We start from the raw sequence: 23,026 nt of genomic DNA on the forward strand, positions 1-23,026 counted from the left end.
CAAGTGTAGGACCCTTTATTCATTATGTTAAACAAAGAATGATGTCATAGCAGGAGCAACTTTAAAATGGAAATACACTCTTTAGAGAAATATACCCTTTTTGTAGAGGGTAACACTACAAATACTGTGTTAACTACTGTATTCAGGCTCAGAACTCATTAAATAATACTTACATTGTGTATACTGTATGATGACTACATATTAAATGCATTTTTACCACCACAACATGTTTCTTTTTGTTTTAAAGTGTTTCTTTGCCAAAGTATTTCTCAACCAATGCAGGATGGCTCACTGCTGTAATTTCTGAATATCTAGCTAAGGATGTTGTAGAAATCTGACACAAATGCATTTTCTTTACAAAACACGATACTGCGGTGATCAGTAGCCTAGGAACACAATATACATTATTTGTAATGAACGCTATCACGTCAGTAATGTGTCCATTGCTGAGAAAAGCAATAATGGCTTTTTTTATCAAATGGCATCAAAGCCCTCTTGGGCTGTCACTCGATAATGGATGAATAAGGAAAGCAGCAGCACACTAATAAGAAAAGGATAGAATGAAAAAAGAGCTTGTGTTCAGGGGAGAAAAGAGAAAAGCTCTTGAAGTCACAGCTCCTATGAAACATCTGTATAAAAAGTACTCAGACAGCACAGCCTGTACAGAAATTTTCAGAACTCTCCAACTGCCTAAACTGTACCATATTCAACATCCTCTCTATGACACATTTGTCTACTTGCAACTACTTACAACCCATTTGTAAAGATATTTAAAAACAAATGCATGAGAAGATGGAAGGTGATGTTTTGCAGCCCATTATGCAGGTTAGTAGTACTACAGCAGCAAGTAATGTTTACTTTCAGAGGTTGTTTGAGAATTCAGAGCACTCATCTCGTTAGCGGACTGAGAGAGTACCCGCAATCTTGGATTCATTTTAAATGAAACTACATGTTGCTGAAAGGTGCCCAGTTTAGAAACTAATCCCTTCACTGAATGGTTCAAAAAGAACTGAGGCTTGAAGAAAAAAAACCATAACATCATTGGTACTGGAATGAACCAATACTGGAACTCTTCACACACTCTCCATTCAGTAGAGCATCCCTCCACATAGTAGGGGCAAGATACAGCCCCTTGTAGTATTAATCCTAGACTTAATATGACAATAAAGTACAATGATATCATTACAGTCTGTGTGCTGATGTCAAAATACTGGAATTTACAACAGTGGATGCAAACATTAAGCTGACATAAGGAAAGAGGTAGCAGGCTATTAAGAGCTTATGTTCAGTGGAGAAAAGAGAAACCGTCTTGTACTGTAGTCTCAGCTCCTAAAATACATCTGCATAAAAAGCTCCAAACAGTACAGCATGTACAGAATTTCACAGAACTCGTCAATTACACAAAGTGTATCATATTTAAAATACAATTAATAGGTTTCGGTAATACTGTCATAGTTTCGGCTGTGGAACCTTCTTCGGATGTGAGTTTAGCCGAAACGTTGTTTCCTTTCTTCTCTTTTCAGCATGGAATTAATCTATTACTTGTTCCTTTGCAGCCTATGCATGCTGACGCAGCTGCCCACCTGAACTTGATTTAAAATACATAACACAAAACGTTTGTCTACTTGAAAACTTTTTTCTACTTGAGGGCACTGTGAAACCCCATTGAAAGATGAATGGGCTGTCACTTGGAAATCGTGCACTGCTGAACGGTTTAAACAGCCCCTGAACTAAACAGCCAAAGAAGTAATGTAAATGTTTAACACACTGCAAAGGTGTTGCCCAGAGTTTCTAAAATGTGTCACTAATGGAGAAAATGTGTATTTTTCTTCTCACAGTTTATCAACACAGGCTTTCAAGAAAAGATCAAATACAGCCAGGTCACATTCCCTACAGCATCAGAAACGCTGTGAAAACAACATAATTTCTCAATCATTTTGCTAGAAATGGAGTACAAGCTTAAAAGGAAGTAGCATTTTTTCTTCACAGACTGTTATCTTTATCAGAGGAAAATCTAACCATATGTTTTTTCGAAAATCAGACCTGTTCAACCTTTACCCATCATTTCAGTAACTGCTTCTGGGCTGAATGAAATGCCTTCTGGGCCATCTGTCTGTGACCTCTGATTTACTTTATTAACACAGAGCCTACAGTATGTATTATTCAGAAATCACTTTTCTATGCAGAACTACAGTACATAGTTTGTAACTTTCAAACATGTACAGTATACTGCACATAGCACATATAGCCTCATTACAGATTTATTGAGTTTCTAAAAACTGATACTCCTTTTTAATGTCACTGTCACTGAACTTAATAAGTTTAGAATAGCATTTGCCAGTTTGGGTATGATTGCCAGGGTTATTGAATTATTGCCAAATGTCTGTGAAAGGGGACATTCACAGTTGACAACTGGAGAAGATCAAAACAAACCTAGACCCTCTAAATGCTTTAATATTTTAAATGGCACATACTATTGAATATAATTTATTATACAGTACATATTTTAGGTATGCAGAGTACCAATCCAGCACCTCTGTATAATTTTGTAAAGGTTTTTTGTTACTTAAAACAAACAACATTTAAAATTGTACTGTGTCATCAAATCCAACCAGAATATAAAACAAAAAGTCTTATCACAAATACCTTACAGCAGGGGTTATTGGTTCTAGGACAAAACAAATTAAGCATCACATTTTCTGCATGCAGGAGATGAAGCCCATGTTACCGACTGAAACACCTCAGGTTCACCTCAGTTCTTGGTTGTAAAGATGCATCTTTTCAACTTGAACATTCACTCTACTGTTCGTCTTATAATTTTCTTACATCATTTAATTACCTCATAGCAATTTTGAGATTGCTTCTCTTGAGCTTTTACCATTTTGCTGCTTTTTATGGATCTCTAATCCTTCCATTTATTTTTCATTTGATGATTGAATATTAGTTCTTCAATAAAAGAGACGGGTTTCATTCAAAAATGTCATTTTTTACTATTTAAATGAACACTTTTGAAATCAAACAAAACATTGTGTGTTTTTCATCTTCAATTCTTGTACTCTCTGTTCTACAACAGTTCCCTTTCCATGCATTATGCAAAAGATGTTTTAATTCCCCATACAATTAAAGAAATATCAAATATACTGTACATGGATATAACAAATATAATTTTTAAAAAGTCAATGGGCTGAATAAAATTCAGACTGTCATCACTCAACTTAATCTCAATGAAGCTAAGAATTTTATAGTGACAAACAGGTAAAACAAAAATGAACAAAAAATGAAATGTACTGTATGTATTGACATTAATGAATAAAATGGGATCAGGCCAGGTAAGGTCTCACATTCCCCTGAGTCTGAAATCATTTCCTTGACCCTATCCCCCAAGCAACATGGATTTAAGATTAAGAAGATTTACTGTATAGGAAAGGGCAGTCAATATGGAAGACAGGTGGTTCGCAAAGGATGACCCCAGGACATGCCTGTTCTTTTAGAAGCAGATAAGACAAGTTTTCCTTTTAGCATGTCATGCACTTGCTTTAATAATAAAGGCAGAGTGACTCCCTAAAGAAGCAGCACAGTATTGTTCTTTGTGCACCTCATTTCGGCACAAAACCACTTCCATTTGTGTGCATTTGTTCTAGCTGTTATAATTTTGTGTATCTTTTCATATATTTTCCCCTCTTTCCTTGCAGTTGGTTAAATACATGTAGCTGTTTTTAAAACGAATGACATCAGCCACAAACATTACTTCAACTTGTTGTATTTTGATACTTGCTTTTTTTATTTAATTGAAAAATGTTTAAAGAAGTTGAACTTGGTTATACTAAGATTTGGCACAATGCCTAACCAGTCCCAAGGGGAAGAAAAACACCAACTTGTTTTTTTCGTAAAAAATGTAGAAAATTATTATTTTTTGGGTGGGTACAATATCTTTTTATAGTATATTAATCAATGGCACACTTAATTAATTTGCAAATGGTTTCATACTGTAGGTGTGTAGCACCTTTCTGGTAGCATTTTCATTCAGCAATACGTTTTTAAACCCTTTATGAAAACACCTTTCCTGGTTTCTTACCTGCCCTTGGAAACGAATAAACAATTCCAAGCAGAAATAACTGATTATATATTTAACAAAAACGACAGGTTTAAAACCGCTTTCCGAATCTTTACAAATGAAGCCTGGACTTTACCTGATAACTGCCCATCTGGGTGGTGAATTGTCTGTAGCAGGAACTGTACTGTATTTGTGAAGGTTATATTTAACCATGTATAAAGTCCAATTATTAGAAAAAAAGGAGAGAAGGATAGATAATAAGTACACAGATACCTAGATTTAGACATTAAAGTTAAATTGTTTGATTTCTCATCTCTCTGCTTTGAAAGACATCATAGAGTCACTTAAAAATCTGCATATTTAGACTGCAGTTGAAGAAGGAAACTTAGCATATACACTCCCTTCATATTTGTATCAGCTGAACAACCCACCTATCAAGAGAAACTCAGCGTGGCTCCTATTTAAATATTTTTCCTCAATTCAAATTCAATGGCTCTCTCTAGGACTAGTGTACAATTCAAAATATAGTTACAAAACAATAAATAAATAAAATCCTAATAACACTTCCAGCTTTGAAGATGGTTACTCCAATGAGTTACCATCCAATTTAAAGGTTAAGATGTCTCAGCTGTCTTGCTGAGAGATAATCCTATTGATCTGTTTGCAGGCTAACAGAGACATATCAGTCCCTCTTGGGAATCCAGATCTTTGATTACTGTGGATGACTCTAAGTATAGACATTATATTAATATAGCTTGCTACTAAATACAACACATATACATTAGAGTAATGTTCCATATGTTAATGCTTGTTAATCCTTAAAACAGACAACACTAATGATCTTCTATATCATGGTATTGTTGACATAGAGTTTAAAACATCTGCTTAATGTTCTCCTGTTTGTACTGTTTGTAATCAGCATAGGTTCAAAATCAGGTAGAGCTCACAGCATACTGTTCCGAATTATTAGAAATTCGGAACAGTATGCTGTGAGCTCTACCTGATTTTGAACCTATGCTGATTTTGCATGTAGTCAGAGAGTAGCACTGGCCGTGAAAGAACTAATGCCTAAATTTTAAAAATTAATCTTCACATCTGACTGGCTTTCTTTTGAGAGCACAGTTTTTAAAACAAATTAACAGGGTTTTGCATAAGGTCCCTTTTCAAATAAAATATTTAAATAAAACTTTTAGCGTTTGCATAGGAAACAACTACAGCCTCCAATATTATGATTTATTTAGAACTTACAAGTTTATGTAGACATACTGAAATATACAGCATTGCAGTAGATTTACTTCTTCACAATATGCCTCTGTAAAAATGCCTGATTTACCGTGAAACAAAGTAGATTAATTCTTATTAATTCTTAGTGAGATCCAGTAAATTGTTCCCTAACAATTGTGCAAACGTATTGCTCTTTAAATCTTTATCATATAACATTTCAGTAGCTCAACTTGGGATTTTCAGTTGAAATCCTTTAAAGTTATGGTATACTATTGAGGTTTGAAAACAGTTTTAAAACAGATACAATTGTTTGGGAAAGTCAAGTATCCTCTGCACACTCTGTAGCAGAGGAGGGATTAAGGGGAATAAATCCAAATCCACATATGACTTCCAGTGTAGTCAATGTCATGAATCAGAAGGCTGGAAGACCACCAGAAGTGGATCCAGAGGCATTGCAGTTATTTCAGATTGGCAAGAAATCAATAAGAGGCATTCAAACAGCCATGAGTACAGTAGTTGTAGGGAATATTAAGAATGGGAATGAACAAAATGGTTAAGGTACAACATGTAACCTGGGCTGTTCTGGTTGAGTGATCTGTGCAGGTGATGTTAATGTACTGCTAGGCTCAATGTTTCACCTACCGTACCTTGGATTTTATAATGTTGGAATGTCACACTAGACTGATCCCTTGTAACAGAAGTTTATTCTTCCTTTCAAAGAAAACAAAGTTGTAAATTTAATACAGTGGAGAATGAATATTACTTCTAATTGAGATGTTCATAAAACTGACTGCAGAATCCATATTCAGAAAGAAAAAAATCACACTAGCACAGTTCTCATAATTATTAACAACAGATAAAGCTAAGGTGTCCAAATTTTGGAACTTGAAAATGTTTCAAGACTTGTGGTCTGCAATATACAAAAAAGTGATTTACAGTTTCTTTCCTTTTTTCTTCTAAAGTCTGTTAAAACGTATTCAGGAAGGTTTGAGATTCATTAATCGTTTCTTGGTTTGAATGGTCTGGGTTTATCATTATGCTTCATAACACAGCTTTCCAATGTTCTATGGAAGGCAAGTCAGAAAAGATCATAAAGACTCCAGAGGCATGAAATCTATAATGCAAGCCCTTTAAGCCACTTTTAATAGATAACTCTAATAAAATATAACACTATGTCTTTTCAAGATCAGAACTAATCAAACTGAATAAATGAATTAGCCAAATGTAAATAAAGAAAAATCTAAAAACACTTTAAAAAGACTGTTGGGAATTGAATAGTTTTAATTCAATTTTAAGATCATTAAACAAGGCTGAGGTACTCATGTTGAGTTTTCACTGAGCCATTCTTACAGTTTTCTGTTGCAATATGTTGTGAAAAAACACCTAACTTAGGACTAATGAGATTCATATACAGGATGTGATTTGCAAAAAAAAAATTTCACGATGACCCGCAAATACAATTAGTATGCAACTGCAGTATGTATTTGTGTCAAGGTGATTGCTTTATGCCTTAAAGGTGCTACACATCACAGCACAAGACATTTCTATAAAAGTATATGAATGATGGGAAGTCAACTCCTTTAGCTGTGATTACTAGATTCTGCCAGGTCTGCATGCACGTTTGAGCATTCTAGTATATCTTTCATTTCCCAGTTATAGTGATATGCATGACATAGAGACGATATGGCAGTTCTGTGTTAATGACATTTATACCATAGCTCATACTATACATGCTTTGTAAAGGAGATTGTGAATGTTAATCTCAGTATGAAAAGTAACCCAGTCAACAATAAAACAGGATGATTAAGAAGATGTGTTTAGGAGCCTTTCTTCAAATACCTTCCTGCCAGTCAATTCACCTGTCTGTTAAAAGCAGCACATTTACAGTGCAGTGCTTTAATTATAACCATTTGAGTAAAGCCCACTTCTCACTTTTGGCTTTACTACTAATAAAACAGAATAAATCTACTAATCAAACAGAAATACTGTACTTACACCACAGAGCCATAACAAAATGATTAAATCACATCACCCCTACTAAGGTAACACCCCTACTCTTTTCGAGAAACACCTTGGGATTTTTAATGACCACAAAGACTCAGGACCACGGTTTTATGTCTCATCCGAAGAATGGTGCCTTTTAACAGTATACTGTCCCTTTCACCATGCTGGGGCATTAGGACCCACATAGACCGTAGGGTTCGTGCCCCCTAACAAACACAATAATACCTCTTCCAGCAGCAACCTTAGTTTTCCCTGGAGGTCTCTCATCCAGGTACTGAGCAGGCTCACACCTGCTTAGCTTCAATGGGTTGCCAGTTGTGAGTTGCAGGCTGATATGACTGCTAGCTGGTGTTACCCTGAAATTCCTTGCTAAATTTCCCATTGGCCTTTACAATCAAGGTCTCCTAAGAATCCCCATCTATGAATTGGTTTCATCACATCAACTGTTCTTCTCCCTACTGATAGCTGATGTGTGGTGAGTGTACTGGCCCACTATAGCTACAGTCGATTCATCCAGGTGGGGCTGTACATTGCTGGTGGTGGAGGGGAGTCCACATTACCTGTAAAACGCTTTGAGTCTGGAAAAAGTGCTACTGTATATAAGTGTTAGGAATTATTGTTAATTATTACATCTTTGAATATCACCAAGATTATTGAACTGATCCCTGTGCCATCAATAGTCAAACTAAAGTTAACAAAGTTGTGCAGTAGAAGAAGAATCTTCCATTCTGATGCATAGAACTAACACTGTACATGCATTTAGGACCTGCTAATGGTGCTTGCTGTCCAGTGCTCGTGTGTCTTACACTGTTTTAACAAATGGAGTATGCTCAATGTGCAGCAGAACTCAGCTGCTCAGATCATAACTAAAATAACTCATCTCTCTGAGCACTGGCAGTTTGTCTAAGATCTTGGAAGGAAGTCAGCACTTTTAAATCCTGTCTGAAAACCTTTTAATTTGGTTTAATTTATTGTATGAAAATGTGGATACTTGTTTTTGCTTTCAAGATGTTTTATTGTAAAGCACCCTGAGCAGAAGGGTCATGAAAGGTACTACATTAAATAAGAATTATTATTGGCATCAAATAAAGCCAAGATAAGGCCAGGATCCAATGTTGCCAGGAGAAGGAAAGCAGAGATTTGAAATGTATGGAATGTCTCAATAACAGTAGACTGACCAACTGAACAGATTTTGATTCAGATGGTACCGCAAGAGGCCAAGACTGGAGTTAAAATAAAATTTAAAATTAAAAAACAAAAACCACAAAAAAAATCAAAATTGAATTAGAAGTATTAAAATGAGAATTAGAAGTGCTTAAAACCGCTAACTACAAATGAACACAATCTAAGCTATTTTTTTTAAATCAAAACAAATTAAAGTATGCGAAAATTAACGTCATAACCAATAGACGCAGAAAGTTTTTTCAGAAATTTATAACACATTTTCTATACTTTTTAATGTTTTTTTGTAAATGAATTACAGCTACATAAAATCATAAAATCATAAAAGTAGAATTTATACCAAATTAAATAATCTGTGGAAATATTTTTTTCACAATAAAAACCAATCTTATGTGTGTAACATTTGAATATGTAATATACAGTATAAAAAGCAATGTCGGAAGTGACTGAAAGGAAATAAAAAGATTTAACATCTAATACATAAAAAGGTAATAGGTTAGATGCCTAAAACTAAGATACAAAAACTGTACATACTGTACATACTGTATGTTATTCCTGTTAGGTAATGATTTCTTTGCTGTTTCATTTATTATTTTTATTGCCTTAATACAATAAAGAAATCTGACCATGCAGAGTGTTTTGCAGATATGTCTTAACAAAAGAGGGGAAAGGTGTATGGACATACTGTAGACTACAAAGACATAATTAAAAATCCATCTAACTACTGTAAATAGATTCATATTGAGACTTTGAATTCAAATTTATTGGAAAATCATTCAGTGACCAATATTTGTCACGATTAGGAGGATTTGTAAAGTGTGTGTAAATGGTTTTAAAAACATGGAATTTATTTTCCTGTTGAAGCATTCAAATGTTTCAGTATACTATACAAACTGAAAACATGCACATGTTTAAAGCACCAAACCTACAGTATTGAATCAGCTAAAAGTCCAATGATGGCAAAGAAATGAATGAGAAGTATTGCAAAAATAATGTTAATTAATTAAACTATCTACTGTACATTACTACTACAAAAAAACCTGGAGAACTAGAGCCATACTTGTAAATGAATATCAAGGACATTGAGATTCTGCAATAGGTAACTAGATTAACAACATAAGAAAAGACACAGATGAAAGGCCATTGAGCTCATCTAGCTCATTTGGTTGTGAGATGTTAATTGGCACAATGATCTCATCCAATCCTTTAGTGAAAGTGTAATAATTGTTGCTTCAGACACATGGCTAGGTAGCCTGTTCCAGCCTTTCACAAACCATAGTGTAAAATTGTCTCCTTTACCCAGTTTCAAATGCACCTTCCTGCAGTTTTTCAGTGTCTGTTTTAAAGAAATTTCCTTGTAGTTTCCTGACACTCAGCTGCATCTTTCAGTGTATAATAGATTCTGAAGAAGTCTATCTGGTTAACAATGCCTTTAATGACTTTGTTTACTTGAATCAGGTCTCTTGATAATCTTCTTTGCTAAAAATGTTCAACCCTCTGATTGGGAGAATACACTTTTACCCTCTCTCCATGTAAACCAAGAACTACCTGTATTTCAAATCTCAGTGCTATGAGGCAACTGCAGAAGGACAGAGATTCAAAAATCTTTCATACTGAAATTCAGAGATGAACATGCTGACTGGTGATCAAAAGAATTTTCTCTCCAGGTCATTCTTCATTTAAAAAATAAGTTAATCTATACAGTAGCTCAACACAAGAAACTCATGAACATGCCTGTGCTGCTGTCCAAAGACAAAGAATGATCAGCAATCGCTCCAATTTGATCATGTCAAAGTCTTGATTGGAAGTCAGGCTTCATACTGTGCTTACCAACAATCTACCTCACAGAAGAATAAATGCAGTGTATTATTTAGACAAGAGGGAGCTAAGAGCATTGAAGTAGTGACCCTTTTATATCTGAATGACAAATATTGCATTCTTTCCCCTTGTCATTCTTTTTTTCTTCCATGCCAATGTTCACTGTAATCTGTCATATCATGTGATAAAAGTCATTTGTAGGATACACTGTACACAACACATACCTAATAAAGCTATCCTTTCCTTTAAAAAAAACAACTACAAGTGCATAGAGCTCATATAGTGGATGCCATTGTGCAAATTTTATTATTTTAATCCTGCAATTGAAAACAAGCAGGAAACATGACTATTTCAAAAATGTCATCTGCTTGCATTGTGCTTTGATAAAGGACACCCTGTTTCTGTTTTTCTTAGATATGAAATGTCATTGAGAAGTGGAGGTTGCCTCATTTTTTTCATTGATCTTCAAAACACTTTGAAGACAAAGAACTGACTAGATTGTTTATGGAACCAAAAGAAGCCCTTTGATATCTGTATTATAAAGACCAGACTCATCTCTTCTATTGTCATGATGATTAAATCTAATCTAGCTCTGTGTGAGTGTGAGCCCTCCCACATCATTTTGGGAATTTAAAGTTCTATATGAAGTATGAATATAACAGAAATAAGCAAATTTGAACCAGCCAGCCACATCAAGAGGACCCCTTTTAAATTTCTGTCAAGCTTTTTTATAAGATTTTATGAATCATTTTAAAATCGAGCATATAACCCTGTTTAGACAACCCAAAACAAAAATACCTGTTTTTTTTACTAATCTGCCTACCACATCTCATAGTGTTAACGATAGTTCACAAAGCTTTTATTGCACTTTACATCCCAAACGATTTTGAAGTGCATACTGGAGGATATACAGTATCCACCACTGCCATACAGCACCACTTGAGCCACACTCCAGCAGATAAATTGAAGAATAACAAATAACTTCACCGAATTATCTAAGAGGGACTTAAATCAGGCAAGATTGTACCAGGAACTTCATTTACATTTCATCTGAAGGACAGCATCTCATCTCATGCAGTACAGTATCCTGGGTCATCATACTCTTCCAGAGGAAAGAGTAACCACCTACCATTTTGCCAACATCATGGAAGAAGCAACACTTGGAGTCTCCCATTCCAGTAACGACAAAGGTCTGCTCTGCTTAGCGTCTGTGATCTGACAGGATCAGGCTACACTACTGTCAAAAAAATCAAATGAAGACATTAAGGGCCTCTTCCACAATGATTTAGTAGATGTCAAAAAAGACACGTATGAGCAGTACCCTATTAGACATGTGTAATGACTAAACGTAAGTTTGTATTCATCTTCTTACATTTGAAGAATGAATGTAATCAACATTCTTTGACATTTTTCACAAATCACTGTGCCTAAAGTACACTGTGTCTAGATTGAATCAATACTTCAAAAACACGTTACTGTTTTCAAGAAATAATGATTACACTTAAAAGTTGGGTGTTTTCAGCCCTATACAACTTAATGAGTTCACAAAAACAGTTCATGATTCACAAAGTGCACTTTCCTTGGGCCAAATTTCATACTATTCAGGGATGTCATTTTAAGATAAAAAATACATGGCGCTCTAAAATAACAATAAACAATCTGAGTAATCAGACTGATTTGAGAAAACTCAGTTGTAAAAATTAACATTAGCCACAATTTTTTTTTCATTTGTTTTTCATTTAGAAATCAGCCTAGAGCTTGGGGTTGTCTGGAGAACAAATACTCTAGCTACATTGTTGAGTGGATTATAGAAAAGAATAGCACACTGCCATGAAGTTTGTTTTTTTGTCTATTGAGGAAGCTCACTGTATTTGAATAACCAAAATCAATAATAAGCCCCTAAACAAATGAGTAGATTAATTTCTGAGGATTTACATTTTAATAACCCATTATCATCAGTTTATGTATGTTAATTCCTCTGAAAATTATTGCATTTCACAAATTACATCCACATTTACTTATTTTGTTAATACATAACCAATTAAATCAGCACACACACCTCCTTGTTTATTCCATTTCTTACACCATCATCCTTTTCCTCCATTTCTGGGATGTCATTATTTCCGACTGCAGTTCGCAATGTGAACAAGTTATCTTTTTATAATTTAATCTGCATGGGGATTATGATTTGCATTACTAAGAAGAAGGCAGCTCGTGATTTTATTGTAAATTGCCAAATGAGAAAACTGTTCTGAAATTGTGACATTAAACTGTGCCGGCAATGTTTCCTAATAGGGACCAGATGTTAAATATAATAAAAGTATCCCATGGACCTACATTTTCTGACACAGCAAATCTTTAATTGTTAAGTGACAAGTGTTCTGTTTACACAGGAGGACCTTTATAGCACTACTGGCAAGACAGAATAGTATTGATAGCATTGATAGAAAAAAGAAAGGCAACACCTCCTCCTCCAAACTTTGGCCCTCTCATCTGTGTGGAGCAGGCTGAACAGGCATTTGTGAAGGGGATCTGACTCCACTGCTGACAAGTCCATTGCAGCCTCTGTCTGGCCCAAGCCAGGTGTGACGTCTAGGAGGTGTGACAGATCGCCTTGCTCTAAGGCCAACAGCATGCATAGATCTATATGGGTGGCAGATCTGAAACAATCTCTCAGGTGGACCAGTCTGATGTGTCAGCCCTGCTCTGGTGCGGTCACTTGAGGGTGACCGGATTTTGGACAGTCATCTGTCCTGCCAGTCTGCTGAAACCGTCTCTGCAGTTGGGACACAGTGGAGCGGCTTACTCCATGGCGTCTGGCAACGCCGGCACGTGACATATCTGCCTGAAGAATGCCAGTGGTCCTCTCCCTTGCTTCTGGTGACATTAAAGCCATTATGGAATGTAAAGAAAACTGACTAAGTGTGGCCTTTTTCTTGCAGTGACCTAAGCTTTGAATAAAGGCCCTTTTAAAGGTGAACTGATCAGGCATTGTTCCACCTGGACCTCGTTAGGTAAAAGTGCACCTAACAAGCTTTCGTGTGATTGGCAAGTTGCCATGCCTCACTGTGGAAGCTGTATTGCTGGTCACAGGGCTTAAAACAAATTGACAACCTTTTTGTGAAAGTACATAAGCTATAACTATTGTATTCTCATTCCAGAAAATGTTGCATTTCTTTTTTCCATCAGTATACTGTATATTCAATAGAATATCTGAAACCTGGGCAGGGAGAGTCCCAGTGCAGACTGAAAAGTGAGAGGAAGCTTTGCCTAGTGTTGGGGTTCAGCCACTGTTAGTGTATTGCTGAACTTTCGTCTTTAAAAACAGTTGGTGTATGGTAGACAAAAGAGGAACTCGGTCCATCCTGGCTGTAGCTTTGTTTAGAATATGCTTAAATATTCTGCATATTGACAAGAAATACTCCAACAGTCTTATTTTGTTGATGAGGTGAAAATAAAGTGGGTTCATGAACATAAGATTTAAGAATATCTTGGGCAGATTACTATACTTTACTGACTCACTCTCTTGGCCTGGCATCTTAGAGAGAAGTCCTGACTTGGACTGCTTGCAGTCACGTAGTTTTAAATGTCAGTTTATTTGGAGAGATATGAGGAGCCAGTAGGTTAACCAAACAACCAAAGTGAGCTGGGTTCTTGCTTTTCAGGTACAACATCATGAGTTGGCAATTGGCTGAGACTCTGTCAGGTTTGGTTATGGTACTCACCTTGCACTTTCTAATTGGTATATCTTCCTTTGGATAATAGATATTGACCTTTGACTTGTAGTTTTGCAAAGAAACAGCCTATAAGCTGGCTGGAGCCCATCTGTGATACAAAGTATATCATTAAACTGTTCAGATTTGATACAGCCTTACGATGTTTCATGTCAGAGTGGCTTCTTTCACACATTCCTCTGCATTTAGAGAGAGACCTTTCTTGGTCAAGGCACACAAAAATTATTATAAATTCTTAATAACACTTTATTCTAAGTGAAATAATATGCTTTTCCTCCTTTTCCAATGCTGATTAATTAAATAAAGAGTTAAATCATGTCTACATTATCTCAGGAGAAAGAACAACCTCACACAAGACATGTGTGTTATATAAGAAACACTTTATAATGAAACATTACTAATAGTTCTAGCTCTATGTATGTGAAGGCTACCATCATTGAATTCTCATGAAAGTCCTCAGTCTTTTAAAGAAAATGCTAAAGAAATTAGGTATTTAAAGCAATGTGAGTGAGAAAAACTAGGGAGTCAATGTAAAAGGCAATATGCTGTACAGTACATTCAGTCTATTCAATTTCCAGCTTGTTTCAATGCATAATATCTCCCTTCTCAAAATTCTCTCCACTGATCTCAAAAGAACTACTCTAGTAAATTTCTCTTAACTCAATATGAATATTGCACATGCAGAGAAATTCTACGCTTTTACAGAAATAACCTAAAGTTTACAAAAGAGATGTGCCAAATGTCTGTAGAAACTTGAAGACACAAACATCAGACTTTCCATATGAAAGCCCTTGGAAACAAACTGAAGAGTAAAACCTAATCAATGGTTTTCTCAAATATCCTGTCGGCACTATCCAAAGGTGAAATACTGTAAATGCAAATATTAATCTCTAAATAGAGGATATCACTGCAGACATACTATAATGTTCTGGAAAAGACCACAGCTTTTTGTCCACTGGAAACCTCTTCTATGGCTGAAATTGTAGACATAGCTAATGATTACTTTCTTTCTCAGAACACCTACTGTACAAGAGGGAATGCCTGCATTGATCCACTGTTTTCAAACAACCCAGGCAGAATTACAAAAATTTAAGTAAGGAAACCAAAAAGAACTGTAATTATAATATGGCATGATTTGAAGTATGTTTTGAATCTGTAGAAGTAGAGTCCAAAACAAACCTTACTTACAATTTCATAAAAGAGACTATGAGTGAATTAGTTTAAGAGAACTAGAATCTGAAGATTGATATGAAATTCCTAAGAAAACACCCTTGATTTTAAGGACATTCTACTTGATGCACAGAACAGGTTAATTCCAAGAATAAATAAAAGAAAAAGTTAAGGAGAATGTCAGCACTAAATAAAAAGTTAGTAACTTTTAGAATCATCTGTATGGAAACAGGATTCTAGGATAGAGTCACCATAGATATACAAAAGGCAGACCTTGGTTACATAATTCGCTAAATTTCTACTGTATATACTGTACATACAACTGCAGTAATGAGTACAAACAGAACAGGCGACATGGTTTACTTTAGTTTTAGAAGCCTATGGGGAAATAAATAAAATTCTCCAATTCCTCGCTGGTAAGTATTCATTTGTATTATTTGGATTGTGAGCTGGTTAAATACCATAAATACTACAAATGAAGACTGAATGTTCAAATTAGAGGGACATAGTTATTGGAGTACCACTGGGATCTGTACTACGATGCTCTGCTTATGCAACATCATTGATCTAGATTCTGGAATAGTCAGCAAACATGTCAAGCTCACATATTATGCAAAATTCAGAGGGTCAGAGAAGTGTTACAATGGAAATTTAAAACAATTTAGACGAAATTCAAGCCTAATCACAAACTCCTGGTAGATAAAATTTCAAATAGTGAAGCAGGGGTTAGTAAAGTACAGGAAAGTAGCACCCAGACCACGCTGGGAGCCCAAGTGGTCCGTCTGGGTTGGCTGATTCGGCAGCCTCCGGGGGCATGAAAACATAAACATCCCTGACTCGCGGAGAGTCACTGGGGAGGCGCTGCCTTGTGACTTGGAGCTGGGCCCTCAGGGGATAGGAATGGTAGAAGAAGACTCCAGTAACTCCCTGAGAGTCACATGAGAGGCACTGCCTCACGACTGAGAACAAATCCCTCAAGGGGGAAGAGAAAGAACCCCTGACTGGAGGAATCACTTTGAGAGGCGCTGCCCCAGGGGCTGAGAGTGTAGAGAAAGAGCTGCTTGAGAAGGAAGTGAAAAAAGTCTCCTGACTTGCTGAGAGTCACTCTTGAGGCGCTGTCTTGAGACTGGGCTAGGTCCTCAGGGGACTGAGGAGAAGTAGTAGGTTAGAGCTGCTGATAACAATATGGCCGGGGGTCCCCTCTGGCTGATGCTGTGAGAACCTCCCCACGAGGGGTCAAGGTGGCGCTGCCAACCTGAGGTCGGGGAAGTCAGCCTGACTTACCCCCCAGAGGGAACCTGGATGAAAAGACAACACGAAAGGAAGAGGAGGGAGGTGGAAGGAATTCAAAACTTTAGACGCATGTGTTAGCAGGTTAGGGTTTAAATAGGAAAGAGAAAATTGAATGATAGAGGAAGGGGAGGAGTGCCCCCAGCTTCTCCCCTCAAACCTTCACCTGTCAGTTTCCATTTAATACAGACAAATGATACAGAGTATGTTAGATGCAGGCAGCAAGACCATAAACATGTATTTTGTAAACTGGGACATTTTCGATAGAAACATACAGTATACTTTTCACATGTTTTTTTATTTAGATTATTGTAAGACAGTCAACTGAAAACGTTTTAATATTTATGCATGGAATAAGAATATAATGAATAAGACTATTATTTCTCACTGATTAAATCAAGTATTGTGAATCATTTTTAAATGATGAGTTCACACTTTTATTTAATCACTTTCTTAGTTAATTAATCACTTTTAATTGAAAATTAAAATCACATTTTTCTGAATATTTTTGTGATATGCAATAGGACAAGAAGACAATTGTTTTTTTTACAAATCTTTTTTGTAATACTGCAAATCACAATTGTAAACATAATTACAATATTATTTTACACTGCACAGTGAAAATTAGAAGATTAGATACATTCCTAAGTCTCTGTACCTGGAAAGTCAAGGAATCAAGGTTACAATAATTAAATGCCTTTTCAGGTTTGAGGACACTCAGAACTAACAGTCTGGGACAGCTAATTGTGAATAACACAGTACATAACTGTAAAAATTCATATAAATGTATATATCTTTATTAATACCAATACATTTTCCAAAGGTTCTATCCTTTATTAAAGTTTAAATGTTTTTCTACTTTAGTCCAAACACACCTTCTTAAATATCAAAATGACCTGCCACGTACTGTATTACATGTATTTTTGTAACTGCAGAAAAAAACCCATCAAAAATAGAACACATTTCTTTATTACAAGAAAATCCAATGACACAAAGGCAAAAGACCGAGTCATTTCCTCAGTCTTTTGCTTACGGAGATCTAAAAACAGCCTAACAGAGACAAGTCTTCAGAAAGAAATCAAATTGACAGCCTGCTGACAAAGTATGATGGAATTGACTAAAGAACTCCTTTCAAACTCAAAATGACCTTTTAAAATATTTAACTAGTCAATACTTGAGAATATATATCTAAAGAAGACAAAAACAATATTGCAGATGCATATGATAACCAAATAACAAAAAACAGAAAATTCTGGAATGATAAGTACTGTATATTTTTTCAAAGTTTTAAATTAAATCCAAACAATACAGTATTTTCTTAACAAAATCTATACTTACATATACAAATTCTATAAGCACTGTATCTCCCATAGAATATATCTCTAACCTCATCTGACCAGCCCACTGAATGTAGCACCACAGCACAACCATCCAATGTGTACGATAATCACAAAAAAATTACTACTGTATGATAGATTTCTAATTTTAAGCCCCAAGAAAGTCCTCAAATTATATCTGGCTTCCTTAAGCCTCTCTGCACACACCTTGCCTCCTTGAATTAGTATTTGTGGTTAAGAACCTATGCTGGCTTCAATCCCAGAAGGCTACTTTAGACTTAAATGGTGTTTCTGTGATGTAGAACCTGACATGCATTTTGCCACCAAGTGTGGCCAAAGCCTGTTTTTGTGGACTTCTATTCAATGCAGATTGCATTTTTCAAAACACCCCTGCTGCTCCTAGTACTTACAGTATTTATGAATTTTCCTTTAGGAGAGTTTCCAACAATGATTAAGTAGTTAAATATTTCTCAAGGATCAGATGAAATGCCCTGGGAAGCTTAGTGTAAAAAATGTATAATTTATTAATTTATCACTGAATCTTGTACTAACAGACATTTGGCTTATGTCTATTGACTGGGTCAGCAGATACCATCCTTTGAAATTAAACAGAATTACATTTCATTTTGTCCCTTGTAACACCACAAAAAAATGCATGTGGTTAAATAAAATGTCTCTGCCTTGCTAGAGTCTAGATCTTTAGTCTATTCATACACTTTTCAATGGAAAAGGGGCGACTTTTGACACTAGTTACAGGTATGTAATTCTTGTAGAAAAGGTTTGACTGGTGACCATTACCTTCCAGTTCAAGAACATTTCCAAACCCAGCAGGGACTATCACGGCATCAATTTAAAGAGACTGTTTACTGTATATTTTATTGGTAATCATTACCTGAGCAGTAGAAGTTAGCTGATAATCAGCTTAAGCCAGTTCATACAAATAAAAAAATGTGATTTAGACTACTATAAATCAGCTGTTCATTTCTACTAGAAGCAACCAGAGTTTTAATAAGGGGGGTTCCCCTGAGCATATAAATATAAAGGTACGCCTTGCAGAATTGGTCCTCACACTGAACGCATTCTCTTTCAATAATCTTTTTTACCAACAGGTCAGTGGAGTTGCCATGGGCACCAGAATGGGACCCAGCTATGCCAACATTTTTGTCGGCTGGGTAGAAGAACGCTTCTTCGCCTCCTACACTGGCTATGTCCCTGACCTCTACAAACGATATATTGATGATTGCGTCGGTGCCGCCACATGCTCCAACGATCAGCTCGAGTTCTTCCTGCACCATTTCACCAACTTCCACCCGTCCCTCAAATATACAGTTCACATATCTTCCACCACTCTTCCGTTTCTAGACATCCACTTGTCTATCAACTACCCCCGACTTTCCACTTCAGTTTATTACAAACCCACGGATTCACACAGCTACCTCCTGTACAGCTCATTTCACCCCAACCACACTAAAAACTCTCTTCCTTTTTCACAGTTCCTTAGGTTACGAAGACTATGCAGCGACGACATCGACTTCGAGAACCAAGCCCTCGAAATGTACTCATTTTTTATCAACAGAGGATATCCCAGCAGTGTGATTGACAGGGCCCTTGCCCGAGCCAAAAACACCCCCCGGACCATCAACCCGATCAGGAACTCCCGCCGTAACAACCGCATTCCCTTGGTGCTTCCTTACCACCCTAACACACTTCCTATCCCCAGGACCATTAACCAGAATTTTTCCATCCTACAGGATGATCCCTCCATTGGGGCCCTCTTTTCTGATCGCCCTATCATCTCATATCGCCGACCACCTAATCTGCGTAACCTCCTTGTTCACAGCTCCCTTGACCGCCCTCAACAACCATCCACACCAGGCACTTTCCCTTGCAACAGAGCTCGCTGTATCACCTGCAAGTACACAGCCACCACCACACTCATTCAAGGCCCCTCAGGACAATTCCGGATCACCCAGACAGCATCTTGTACCTCCAGCAACCTTATTTACTGTATCTCTTGCAGTAAATGCCCAGCCATCTACATTGGAGAAACAGGAAGGAGACTCGGAGACCGCTTCAGAGAACACGTCAGGGCTGTGAAGATTAAAGAACTCTCCAAGCCCATTGTTTCTCATTTCACCTCTGACGGCCACGACCACACTAATCTCTCCGTCTGTGTTCTCAAAGACGGTTTTCCGAACTCATACATCAGAAAGACCACTGAAACTAAAATTATTCTGCAGTTAGGATCACAAATTCTCCCTTCCCTTAACGACAGATTACTGTTCTTTTAAATTTTCTCCATTCATTGGAAGTTTCATTTCACACCTCTCTGCACCCATTCTGACTTCACACCTCTTGATTGGCCTCTCTTTCTGTCCCCTGCTCCCGCCTCTCACTCCTCCTCCCTCCCAACCTTTGTTCTCCCGCTACTTTACCTTTGCCTACTGCCCTGTCTCTCTCACACCTGAAGAAGGCTCCACGGCCGAAACGTTGTGTTCTCTTTCTTCTTTTTTTCAGCATGGAATAAACCTATTACTTGTTCCTTTGCAGCCTACGCATGCTGACGCAGCTACCCACCTGAACTACTACCATATAAATATAATTACAGAGATCTACACTACTCTATTTCTGAATCATCATTTAAGTATTTCTGAACCAATACCATAGTTTAGGAAAATGCAGAGAAGCTATTATGGATAACAATGCCTGTTCAATTTGTTTTAAACAATGCAATACAAATGTTTTAAGATCTCAATGAATTAATGAATGGCTATAGCTTTTTAGTGTTCACAGCACAAATACAATATTTTACATGTTCGTTTTATTTTTTAAAAATCAGCTTTTACATAAATTGAGATTTGATATTACTTTCCTCTGATTTATCACATAATTTGGAAAGAAATTCCCTGCAAATTCCATCCAGGCCCACCCACAAGCAAAACGTATCATGCAATTCTACAAGGAAATTGTAAAAGTGAGATCCAACTTGTGCGAGAATGTACCTGTACCTGCCAAGTCTCATTCCCGCCATGAAAAAAATTTACATGAATTTCTAAGATCTTATTTTAGTTTGCTTCTCAGCCATTAACTTCAAAGCCTGACTGACATTGCTGCTCAGGAGTTCTAGGACTTTTTTGGATCTGTTCCTCATGTTGCAGCATGTCCTTATTAAGGATATGTTTCAAACAAATCTTTAAGTTGTACACACAAATCTTTTTATTCAAGTTTTTTCCAGCCATATTAATTGCCTCAAAAAAAACTTATAACAGAAGGCCCTTCAAACAAAGGGATTTTAGAAACTTCATTCAAGAATAAGCTGCTTTCAACTAAACAAATAAGATGGACTGATTGAGTGGCCTCTTCTTGTTTGAAACCTTCCTTATGTTATGTTATGCCACTGGGGGTGTAGTCATCAAATGGGTTGTGTTTCAGGTGAATCTCGAGACAAAATTCAGTATGCCAAGGGATACAGCATATTTAACTGTGTTTTTTATTCTATATAAAAAATTAAATAAAAAACTAAAATAAATCCCAGCTTGTGGGTTGAGCTTCTATTTCACTTTTTTTTTTAACTATCGTGTGTAGCTAGTCTACTCTCAATATATCAATAACACAAAACAATTGTCTTTAAAAACAAAACAATATATGATCATTTTCGTATAGCTCCCAATTCCTGGTCTCCAAACAAGTTTGTTTTTTTCCTGGCCTTCAGTGTATTCAGTACACTTCCTGCTTGCAGTCCATACTTCTTCGTAGGGTGTTTCTTTGGCTCTATCCCAAAATCCACAGTTGTGGTCTTGTTCCCTTCATGTACACATTCCCGCTAGGTAAGCAAGGACTTACAGTGTCCCATTTCAAATTTCACAGTGGTGCACATGAGCACCCCTAAAGAGCCCTTTCTTCAAAGAGCAAACTTCGTTTGGCAGTTACCACAAATTCCTTGTGAAATGGTATCATTTAGGTTCTAACCTATCAAAGTAAAGTGAAGTTGCCATGGAGATAAATATTATCTTAGTTATCTTAGTTAAAAACAAAATTGCATTAGGCTAGATTAGTTTTATACAGTATGTATTCTACAGAGTACAAGTGTTGACATAAAGCTACAGTATTATTTCATTATCTCATTTTGACAAATGAATTTTTGTTTACCTAAAGTGTACTGTGTACATGGAAAGACAAAGTATTTTATACTACAAAGTTTTGCCAAGTTTACCGTATTAGGTTTTCTTTGCCCACTTTGAATTAATCCTGTTTAACATAAATGAACACATTATGTTCCTTGTACTGTCATTTGTGTACAGACAAAATTGTGTATTTAATAGTACATTTTGAATAAACAGAGAGGGGTATGGCTAAGTTTTCCTTATTTAGTTGACTTCAGCCATATTGAATCTAACCTACTGAACATGAATGTACACGTAATGTAACTACTCTTGTGCAGGGACAATCAAACTGCAAGCGGCAAATGAATATTGTTTTAACAAATTATCTGCTGATGTGCACTAAGCCACTGGACAAGAAGGAGCATGAAAGCAGCAACAACAGAAAGCATTTTAACAACAGGTCATTTTGCCAAACAATTTCCAAACAGGTCATCTACGTCACACCATATAATACTTCAATCTCTGTAAGTCCTTTAAGTATCTTCCTCAACTTCCATGCACTAATCACAGTTTGGCAGCTTTCACCTCAGCATTTCCAATTTGGGGGAGGATATCTCTAAGTGTTTGGCACTTGACTTACAATATATTGTCTGGAACAGGGTGCCTGCCTGTGCCCTGTTCCAGGTATTGTGTCATGCTGCCATTGTGGATGCTCATACCTTTCTGGAACTATCCTGGAACAGTCAAAAGCGTAAAAGAAATCCATGACATGCATAAGAAAATATCGTCCCTAGACACTCCTCATCCTAGCAGCATTAGAATGTATAAGGCTAAATGATATACTATACACTACTGTAGACCGACTTTACAGGATACTTGAGTGTCAAGACTTAACTGATTATATAATATACTGTACCTAACAATATATTTCAAGGGTTTATAAGCATTATTCTATTACGCATTAATGCATTTAGATGTTTCCCATTAAGAGAACTGATTTTTGAAGTAATCAGAAAAAACAGGAACAATACCAGAGCTTTGGTGACGTATTGAACAGTGCAGGACTAGAAATGAAATATCACAACTTTCAAAATGATTTACCTCACAGCC

General features: G+C 36.4%; 1 protein-coding gene across 8 annotated transcripts in view; it reads right to left on the minus strand.

Moving 5' to 3' along the window:
• Nucleotides 1-23,026, minus strand: part of pcdh15b (protocadherin-related 15b) — a 311,541-nt gene that overhangs the window by 255,992 nt on the left and 32,523 nt on the right. For 6 of the 8 annotated variants that reach the window (XM_069188944.1, XM_069188947.1, XM_015346907.2 and 3 more), the window contains exon 2: nucleotides 11,412-11,519. The exons of the other annotated variants lie outside the window; for them this stretch is intronic. The gene's annotated coding sequence lies outside the window, so the exon portion shown is untranslated. The remainder of the gene's footprint in view (nucleotides 1-11,411; nucleotides 11,520-23,026) is intronic. 8 annotated transcript variants of the gene reach the window in all.

Source organism: Lepisosteus oculatus, chromosome 4 (genome assembly GCF_040954835.1).
Source record: "Lepisosteus oculatus isolate fLepOcu1 chromosome 4, fLepOcu1.hap2, whole genome shotgun sequence".
Classification (NCBI taxonomy): domain Eukaryota; kingdom Metazoa; phylum Chordata; class Actinopteri; order Semionotiformes; family Lepisosteidae; genus Lepisosteus; species Lepisosteus oculatus.